At 38.3% G+C, this 11,028-nt stretch overlaps 1 pseudogene; it reads right to left on the minus strand.

Annotated features, from left to right (window-relative positions):
* Positions 1-620: 620 nt before the first annotated feature.
* Positions 621-3,123, minus strand: LOC110258290 (annotated as a pseudogene).
* Between the last annotated feature and the right edge of the window lie 7,905 nt (positions 3,124-11,028).

The following is an 11,028-nucleotide window of genomic DNA, read 5'->3' on the forward strand; positions in this document are numbered from 1 at the left end:
GGTGTAGGTTGCAGATACAGCTCCTATTGGACCCCTAGCCTGGAACTTCTATATGCCCCAGGTGCAGACCTAAAAAGCAAAGCAAAGAAAAAAAAAAAAAAAAAAACAAAGAAAGAAAAGAAAAAAAAATTAGGGAATGGGATTTGATAAGGTTTTTTTATTTGTTTGTTTTTTGCCTTTTAGGGCCACACCCGCAGCATATGTAGGTTCCCAGGCTAGGGGTCAAATCAGAGCTATAGCTGACAGCCTACACCACAGCCACAGCAACATGGGATCCAACTGCATCTGCGACCTATACCACAGCTCATGGCAATGCTGAATCCTTAACCCACTGAGCAAGCCAGGGATCGAACCCACAACTCCATGGTTCCTAGTCAGATTCCTTCCCACTGTGCCATGATGGGAACTCTGGGAATGGGATTTGAATCAATCATGTGAAAACGTTACAGGCCTCAAAACTACAGCTGGCAATTGGATTACCATACAATACGGATTCCAGTTTAAAATGTTATGTGCATGCTACACTTATTTCAGATAGAGATAGCAGCAATAATACAGGTAACAAAACTATTACTTTAATAAAAATACATTTCCTTACTCGGAAAATATATAAGTTGATTTTCGTAATGTACTTACCACTAATATTTAAGTCAGATCAAGCTCAAAAAGAAAAAAACTAACATTTTTCAAACAGCTTTGTCATAATTTTTCCAGTATATTTTCACGTAATTCTTTCAAGTACACATCAGATTTATCAAATTGCTTTCAGAGCCTAGTACTTGGTTGCTTCCGATATTCTTTTTAGAAACTTAGGTTATGCAGGGGCCCCAAGTACTTACCTGACCTAGTCTATGGATGACCGTTACTTCACAAGCTATATATTATAACTACAAGTTATTTCCATCTCCTTTACACTACTCACTATATTGGAGGGAAAAACGAAATATGAGGTGCTTACTTCTGCTACATTTTTTCAGAGACCGCTGATTCATGAAACTTATTTTCTTACTATTGATAAAGGTATAATAAAGAACATAGACCAAAATTTCTCTCAAAATTAACTACTTTCAAAAAAAGGATGTATTGGAGAAAAGATTTAAGGTATTTCACTATAGTTAATCAAAACAAGACAAATTTTATGACAAATTCTGCCCAAAAAGCAAGAAATTAAAAGACACAGTATAGGTTATTTACAATTAAGAATATCATCTCTCCATAAGAATTAGACCTGCTCAGAGCTCCCACTGTGACTCAGCAGGTTAATGATCCGGTATTCCCGCTGCTGTGGCATAGGTTGCAGCTGCAGCTCAGATTTGATCCCTGGCCCAGGAACTTAAAATGCCACAGGTGTGGCCAAAAGAGAAACATATATAACACCTGCCCTTTTATCAATTTTTAGAATAAATCCATATCTCATTTTCAATTAAGAAAGGCATACCTTTGTTTTTTTAGGATTGCACCACTGAAAAAAATCTAATATTGAGTTTGATTTTGATTTTACATGGTTGTTTTCTCCACTCTAGGGAGGTTGTCATGTGGGCAGTCTGTGTTGAATTCATATCTAATGCCACAAACTCTGTGATATAGTGAAAGTACATGCTCCATCAGTGCTGACAAAGTAAGTGAATGAAAGAGTGGTTGATACATGGATGGGCAGATGAACCACTGGTGAAGAGATGCTCCATTATTCTATTCATGTCACAAGTACACAGGCTTACTCTCACCCCATTAATCTCTTTACTGCCCCTCTTACCTCTTTGTTTCTCAAGTGTAGATTAGAGGGTTGAGGCTGGGTGGGACAACAGTATAAAAAAGGGCAATGAACTCTCCTTGATCTTGAGAACCTCCTGATGGGGGCTGGAGATATATAAACATTCCTGGAATGAGAAACAGGGACACAACCAGAAGATCGGCTCCACATGACCCAAAGACTTTCTGAAGTCCAGCTGTTGACCGCATCCTCAGCACAGCACGGGCAATCGCACCATAGGAGCTGAGAATGAGGATGAGAGGTATGAGAACAAAAACGGAGCTCGTGACCATGAGGGCCAGCTCATTAGCTGTCTTGTATCAACACAAGACAGTCGCAGCAGTGCTGGAACTTCACAGAAGAAATGGTCCACTTGGCCATGTCCACACAGGGGTACCCAGGCGGTAAATGAGGAATGAAGTGCCAAGTTGGTGACGCCACTTACCCAAGAAGCCACAGCCAACAGATGGCAGAAACGAGGGTGCATGAGGACAGTGTAATGCACGGGTCTACATACAGCTGCATAACGGTCATAGGACATCACCACCAGTAGCACACATTCTGTGGATCCCAGTGCCAGGGAACAGTAAAGTTGAGTCATGCAACCTACATAAGACATGGCTTTTCCTGGGCCCCAGAGGTTGACCAGCAACTGGGGGATGAAGCTGGTAGAGTAGCAGAGATCCAGAAAAGACAAGTTTGAGAGGAAGAAGTACATGGGAGTGTGCAGATGGGAGTCCAGGTATGATACGATAATGATGAACAGGTTGCCTGTCAATGTCATTAAGTAAAACATCAAGACAACCACAAAGAGTACTACTTCCACACGAGGCCAATTGGAAAAACCTAGCAGGACAAAGTAGCCTCCAGAAGTTGCATTGAGTTTTTCCATCATCATTCATTTCCTGTTACCTGGCAAAAGAATTACATACACTCAAAATAAATGGAAATACAACTGCCAAAGCAATTTCGAGAAAAAAGAACACAGCTATAAGTATAACCCTCTCAGATTTTAGATTATACTACAAAGCCACAGTCATCAAAACAGCATGGTATTATCAAAAACAGACACACAGGTTCATGGAACAGAAAAGAGAGCCCAGAAATAAACCCACTCACCTGTGGTCAATTAATCTACAAAAAAAGGAGGCAGGAATATATAATGCAGACAAGACAGTCTCTGCAGCAAGTCGTGCTGGGAAAACTGGATGGCCACATCTAAAACAAGGAGGCTAGACTATTTAATCACACCACATACAAAAATAAACTCAAAATGGCTTAAAGATCTAAATGTAACAACAAAACCATAAAACTCCTGGAAGAGAGCATAGGAAGAACACTCTTTGAGAGAAATCATAGCAACATTTTTTGCATCAGTTTCCTAAGGTAAAAGAAAAAAAGCAAAAAATTTTAAGTAAGTCCTAACTAAACATAAAAGTTTTTTTCACAGCAAAAGAACCATTGACAAAACAAAAGGATACCCTACAGAATGAAAGAAAATTTTTGCAAATGATGCAACCAACGAGGGTTTAACCTACAAAATAATCAACAGGTCATATACAACTCCATATCAAAAAAATAAGTCCATCTGAATATGAATAGAAGACCTGAACAGAAATTTTTCCAAAGACATACAGATGGCTAACAAGCAAATGAAAAAGATGCTCCACATTGCTAATTATTAGAGAAATGCCAATCAGTTGACAATGAGATATCACATTACATCTGTTAGGATGTCTATCATCAAAAAGGTTACAAATAACAAATGTTAGAGAGGATGTGGGGAAAAGGGAATCCTTGTATACTGTTGATGGCAATGTAAACTGGTGCAGCCACTGTGGAAAAGAGTAAGAATGTTCCTCAAAAAACTAGAAATATACAACTACCATAAGATCTAACAATTCCACTCCCAGGTATATATAGCTGGGGTGGGGGGAATCAATTCCAAAAAAAAACACACCTCAATGTTCACAGAAGCACCATTTACAATAGCCAAAACATGGTAGCAGCCCAAGTGTCCATGATTGGATTAAGAAGATATAGGGTGGGTGTGGGTGTGTGGGGGTGTGGGGGTGTGTGCATACATACAATGGGATATTACTCAGCCATTAAAAAGACAAAACACTGACATTTGCAGCAAAGTGGGAGGCCCTAGATTATATTACACATAGTGAAATAAATCAGAGAAAGACAAACATTGCATCATATCACTTATGTACAATCTAAAAATTAATATAACTGACTATTCCAAAAAGAAACAGACTCACAAATATAGACAACTAACTTGTGGTTTCCAAGGGGGAAAGAGAAGAGAGGAGGGACAAATTATGGGTATGGGATTAACAGATTAAAAACTATAAAATGTATAAAATAGATAAGGAAGAAGTATAGATTCTGTGGCACAGGACATTATAGCCATTATCTTGCAATGACCTATAATGGAGTACAATCTGCAATAATAATGAATCACAATGCTGTACACCTGTAACTCACATATTATTATAAATTAGCTATGCTTCAATAAAGAAAAAATATCCTCCAAGAACCAGAGGGACACACACACACACACACACACACAAACAGAAACCAGTTTGAAGGGCCTACCACTTTTCAATTTGGATATTAAGAGAAACCATGATACCAATGAACTGAAAGAAGAAAGAATTCATATTCATAAATTTTAAAAGAATAAATAGTAAAGAAGAGAAAGCTATCCTCATATTTAGGATCATAATTAATAAACACAGAAGGAATGATAGAGTTAGAAAAACATAAATGGATGCTAAAAACTAGTGAATGAAAGTATGATGAGAGATGGGATATTTACATAGTTTAAAATATTTTCCCACAGAGTCCCCTGGTGGCCTAGAGGTTAAGGGTTCACCATTGTCACTGCTGTGAGTCAGGTTCAATCCCGGGCCCAGGAACTTCGGCATGCTACAGGCACAGCCAAAAATAAAAATCAAATAAAAATAAAATATCTCCCCACAAATTACTTGTTAATTACAAAATGAAAAGTAGTAGGCTTTACCAGAGGAAAACCTGGTGGACATCACCATAGCCAAGTCATCAATATTAACATCACCAATGTTGAGACAAACCAACAGCATGTGACTACTGACATGTTGCCCTAAACAGGACACAATGTCACTTCAGTCATATGCCTGCCAAAAATGCACAGCCTGACTTTTAAAATGAAGAAATATGAGACAAACTCACACTGAGACAAGTTGGGCAAAAGAGCTGGCCTGCCCTCGCAAAAATATCAGATTCAGAGTTCCTGTCGTGGTTCAGCAGGTAACAAACCCAACCAGTATCCATGAGGATGTGGGCTCGATCCCTGGCCTTGCTCAGTGGCTTAAGGTTCTCGGCTTTGCTGTGAGGTGTGGTGTAGGTCGCAGATGTGACTCAGATCCCACGTTGCTGTGGCTGTGGTGTAGGCTGCCAGCTGCAGCTCTGATTCAACCGCTAACCTGAGAAATCCATATGCCACGGGTGCAACCCTAATAAGCAAATATAGATTTCAATGAAGCTAAGGAATTGGTCCAGATTTTTAAAAGTCAAAAAGACATAATAAAAAAATGTAATTGTAATGTATACATGTAAGGATAACCTGACCCCCTTGCTGTACAGTGGGGAAATAAAAAAAAATTATAAAAAAAAAAGAAATAATATTGCATTAAAAAAAAGACATGATATCTAAATGTCTGATTCTGGACTGGGACAAAAATATTGTGAGACAATTGGAGAAATATTAATATGAACTATTGGTCAGATAATAATATTGCCTCCATATTATATTTTGTTACCTATACATTAGTTATGTAAAATAGTGTCTCTAATCTTAGGGAAAAACACTTAAGCATTTAGCAGTAAAAGGACAGGACGTCTCGACATTAGTCTCAAATGGTCCACAAAAAGAGATCATACACATAGTTGGCAGATAATGATGGATGACAGATAGATACATATATAAAGATGACAGCTAGCTAGCTACATAGATAGATAGATAGATAGATAGATAGATAGATAGATAGATAGATAGATAGTAGGTAGATAGATAGGTAGATAGATAGGCAGGCAGGCAGGCAGGCAGATGGATATGATTGACAGGTGGATAATAGAATAACTATTTTAGGTAGAATATAATTATTATTGACTCTTGTTAAAAGGTTAATGGTAGTTTTTGTACCACTTTTGCAATTTTTCTACAAATTTAATATTTTACCACATTAAAATTTTTTAAGTAAATACAAAGGCTTTTTTTTACTTTTATATTTCATCCAGATATTTTTCCCTACTACAGAAAAATAACTTCTTAACTTTTGAATCCTCCTAACTCGCCCCAGGGTGACGTCTGGGTAAATAGTAACTTGAAAATCTTCTAACACAGCTACAAAGGAAAATTTCCATGGAACAAATAATCTTTTTAACAAACAGTTTTAGTTTTCTTTTCAGCATTTTCATGCCATTCCTGCTTATGTGTTTATAGAAAACATAATAATTGCAATCCAAATAATCTTAAACACAGATAAAAAGATATAATGAACAATATTAATTTATTTATTATTTCAAAATATTGACACAGGGTAAAAAATATTGAGCTCCAATTAACTATTCTTATAGGAAGAATTTTATCTTCTGATTTGTTTACTCACACTCACAGCTTATTTCTTAACTGGAAATTAAAAACACAAAGAGAAATACGAAAAAAAAAGGCAGACACAGGCACATCAACTTATGGGGATAATCATGATATGAACACAGCTGAAAACCTCAGTTCACTTGAACAGATCTGTGAAGTAGATGGGGAAAGCGGTGGCAGAACACATCCTAAAGGACATCTGAATATAACTGTCTTGAAAAGAGAACATTTTAGGGAAAGGAAGATAGAAGTTCTTTGAGAGAGCAAAGAAGCAAGGAAGGGTGTGAGGTTGAGGGAAATGGAGAGTGACCTGACTACTAGTGCTTAAAGCTGAAAGTGTATATGTGTATATCACAGGGCTAGAAACCTGAACAAAAGGCCTTGAGGACGTTTCTATATTCCCTTTTCTTCAGGACAATAACAGAGACAGTATTTAAACTTCGATCATAATTACTAATGTCTACAAATGTTTTTATTCTCCAACTTAGAGAAGAATTCTGCATATTTAATGAAACCATTAAATGACTGTTCATCACTTAATACATGGTTCCTAGAGAGCTTGTTTCTTTTTTTTTTTTTGTTCGTTTAACATTTCATAAACAGTTATAACTCTTAAGCGATTCTTCTCTTTCATAGGAAAGTTTTATATTGTTATTGTGACAAGCCATTTCCGCCATTCCCACACTCTTCCTTTCTTCTGCTCAATGAATTTATATCTTCTTTTTCCTAAAAATTTCTCCTTTAAAATCAGTTAAATCCATGTCTCTTTTTTTTGGGGGGGGGTTCTTTTTTTTTTTTTTTTTTTTGGTTTTTTAGGGCCACGCCTGTGGCATATGGAGGTTCCCAGGCTAGGGGTTGAATCAGAACTGTAGCTGCTGGCCTACACCACAGCCACAGCAACGCAGGATCCAAGCCGAGTCTGTGATCTACGCCATAGCTCACAGCAACACTAGATCCTTAACCCAGTGAGCAAGGGCAGGGATTGAACCTGCTTCCTCATGGCTGCTAGTCAGATTCGTTAATCACTGAGTCACAACAGGAACTCCTCACGTGTCTTTTAAGAGGCATTTTGTCAAGGTTCTCTGCAACTGCTTCACAGATCTATTCACGTGAACTAAGATTTTCAGCTTGGTTCATGTCATAAGTATCCCACCAGTCAAATATCCCTCTGTCTCTCTGTGAGTGCTTGGCCTCACCCAATGAGGCCACATCACTTCTGATTCCTCACACATACAATTATTTCTCTCACATTTACAAACAAACTGTGACTAAAAATAAAACAAAAGAAAAGAAAAAGAAACCATAGCAGGACCACATGTGGTTACCTCCTTTGAGGGCTCTTTTTTTTTATTTTATTTTTTTATTATACGCATGGATGGAACTAGAGACTCTCACCCTGAGTGAAGTAAGTCAGAAAAAGAAAGTCAAATACCATATGATATCACTTATATCTGGAATCTAATATACGGCACAAATGAGGTCTCTTAATTGCTCACGTTTTATAAGTACCATTCTTGAAAAAGATGTTAGCAGCAGTAGATAGTGAATTTCAACAGGAAAGGCAGAAACAGTTTGGCCCCAAGGTTGTAAGACTGATTCAAGCCCTAAACTCAAATTCATTAACTAGTTGACACACTAATCTAGACTATTTTCTACAGCTCAGAAACTATACTAGACAATCAGACAGTACATTGCTAAAAAAGAATTTGGGGGGAGTTCCCTCATGGTGCAGCAGGTTAAGGCTGCAGTGTTGTCACTGCAGTAGCTCAGGCCACTGCTGTGGTGTGTGTTTGATTCCTGGCCTGGGAACTTCCACATGCTGCAAGTACAACAAGAAATAAAAGGAATAATTTTTGTAATGAAACCAAAATTTAAATAAAGAATTATTAAGTTATGAGAGAACTCTAAAAGATACCTTGGACCAAGCGATAGCATCCAAGAAAGAACAAACGTGGAAGAGGGGATTCCTCCCCAAGGTTGAAGTTCAGACCACACCAAGAAGGTGTGGTTGAAGCCCAGTGGATGCTGAAGAAGTTCACCATGGCCGAATTAAAAAAACAGCGATGGCCAAATAAATGAAGCAGATTATTTCACTTAGAGGTCACTGCCATTTGAGGGATGATGAGAAAATGCAAAGTTTTTTTCATAATCTCTAGAAAGGGAGAGAGTAGCTCATGAGAAAGGTAAACCCAAATGCTATCATTACTTCTTTTGATGCAGATGTAATTTTCTTATTCTTCATAAAGTTGCCTGAATAACTTAGTACATTAATTAAAACATTAATTAAAAACAGCTGTGAGATATACTGATCTGTCGCATGAACCATTCTTCAGCATTCTTAAAGAATTTAGAAGGGATAGGGGATAAGAGACAAAAAAATAAAACTACCAGGTGTAAGAAAAGAAAGGTAGCAACTTTACAGTTAAATTTATTCTTACAAGGGAGAGGATAATAAAGACCTCAACAAAGACTGTTCTTTTGGGCTGTGGAATGAAATATCTCGGTTTTTAAAAATACGACATGATGGAGGAAATGGTGATGGACATGAGTTTCACCTCCCCATCCCCATATCACTGGTCAGCTGTCTTTGTTCTTATATTTGTCCTTTAATACCCTTACCTAGGGCATGCCTAACACTCAAACAACTCCTTTCACTAAATGCCCTTTCTGTGTCTGTCCATATTCCCTCTCTTTGCCCAGCTGATGCCTCTTTATGTAGGGACCAACCTGATCTCTGGTTTTCATCTCTTTCACATCACCAACATAAAGGGATGGCTGGATAGATGCACCATAGAGTCTAGTCTACTGCATCACACTAGGAAAGCAGAGTCTGAAAATTACTATGATTATCATGCTACACAACAGAGAATTCTGAGTCTACTGAAAGTTATGGCTTAGCAGGGAAGAGGAGCTCATTAGAGCATTTAGAGTCTCAGGGGACCCCTTCTCCTAGAGCAAATGGAGTTTTATGGAAACAAAAGAATAATGGGACATGCTTTCCTTGACTGGGGCCATTGGGAGGGTAAATCCCAAAGTGGTAAGTAATGCCCTTCAAGGAGTTGTCCTAGTTACAACAGTGTCTCAAGAATACCTTCAACATGATACACTGCTGCCCAAAGAAAACAATGACTCTACAGACCAACCTTCACTGATGAACATGCTCATGAAGCTGTCTTTATAGGGAGGGGAACAGGTTGCCCTGAAATTTCTTCCCCAATTCCTCATCCTGCTAAGGGCCACATTTGAGGAATAACTTGTTAGAGGTGGTCTAAGTGGGGGAATAGGGAGCATGAGACATTTGAAAAATGGGATACCTAAAAACTAAATTGGGAGCTCCCATCATGGCTCAGTGGTTAATGAACCCGACTAGCATCCATGAGTCATCCATAAGGTTTGCTCAGTGGGTTAAAGGATCCGGTGTTGCTATGAGCTGTGGTATAGGTTAGAGACCCAGCTCAGATCTGGCGTTGCTGTGGCTGTGGTCTAGGCTGGCAGCTATAGCTCCAATTTGACCCCTAGCCTGGGAACATCCATATGCCGTGTGTGTGGCCCTAAAAAGCAAAAAAGAAAAAAAAAAAACCTACATTGTATATTATTGCTTTATTAACTAGAGTTAATTGTCTCCACTTAACTTCTCTAATTTCAAGGACAAGTTTAGCCCTGCAAAAGTATTAAAAATAATCTTCAAAGACCATTCAAACTATAACACAGAAGGTAACCACCAAAATTCTGAAAACATAACTATTTAAAAATTCCAACTTATACAACTAAACAGCAAAAAAGCCAACAACACAATGGAAAAATGGGCAAAAGACCTGAATAGACAATTCTCCAAGGAAGATATACAGATGGCCAACAAACACATGAAAAAAATGCTCAACATCCCTCATTGTTAGAGAAGTACAAATCAAAACTACCACGAGATACCACCTCACACCTTCAGACTGGCCATCATTAATAAGTCCACAAATGACAAATGCTGGACAGGGTGTGGAGAAAAGGGAACGTCCTGCACTGTTGGTGGGAATGTAAGCTGGTACAACCACTATGGAGAACAGTATGGAGGTACCTTAGAAAACTATACATAGAACTACCACATGACCCAGCAATCCCACTCTTGGGCATATATCCAGACAAAACTTTCCTTAAAAAAGACACATGCACCCACATGTTCATTGCAGCACTATTCACAATAGCCAGGACATGGAAACAACCCAAATGTCCATTGACAGACAATTGGATTAGGAAGATGTGGTATAGATACACAACGGAATACTACTCGGCTATAAAAAAAAAACAAAATAAGGCCATTTGCAACCACGTGGATGGAACTAGAGACTCTCATCCTGAGTGAAGTAAGTCAGAAAGAGAAAGACAAATACCATATGACATCACTGATATCTGGAATCTAATATACAGCACAAATGAACCTTTGCACAGAAAAGAAAATCAGGGATTTCGGGAATAGACTTGTGGTTGCCTAGGGGAGGGGGAGGGTTGGAATGGATTGGGAACGTGATGTGAATAGATGCAGACTATTGCTTTGGAGTGGATTAGCAATGAGATCCTGCTGTTAAGCACTGAGAACTAGATCTAGTCAACTATGACGGAGCATGATGATGTGAAAAAAAAG

The sequence above is a fragment of the Sus scrofa genome, unplaced genomic scaffold (genome assembly GCF_000003025.6).
Source record: "Sus scrofa isolate TJ Tabasco breed Duroc unplaced genomic scaffold, Sscrofa11.1 Contig1813, whole genome shotgun sequence".
Lineage (NCBI taxonomy): Eukaryota > Metazoa > Chordata > Mammalia > Artiodactyla > Suidae > Sus > Sus scrofa.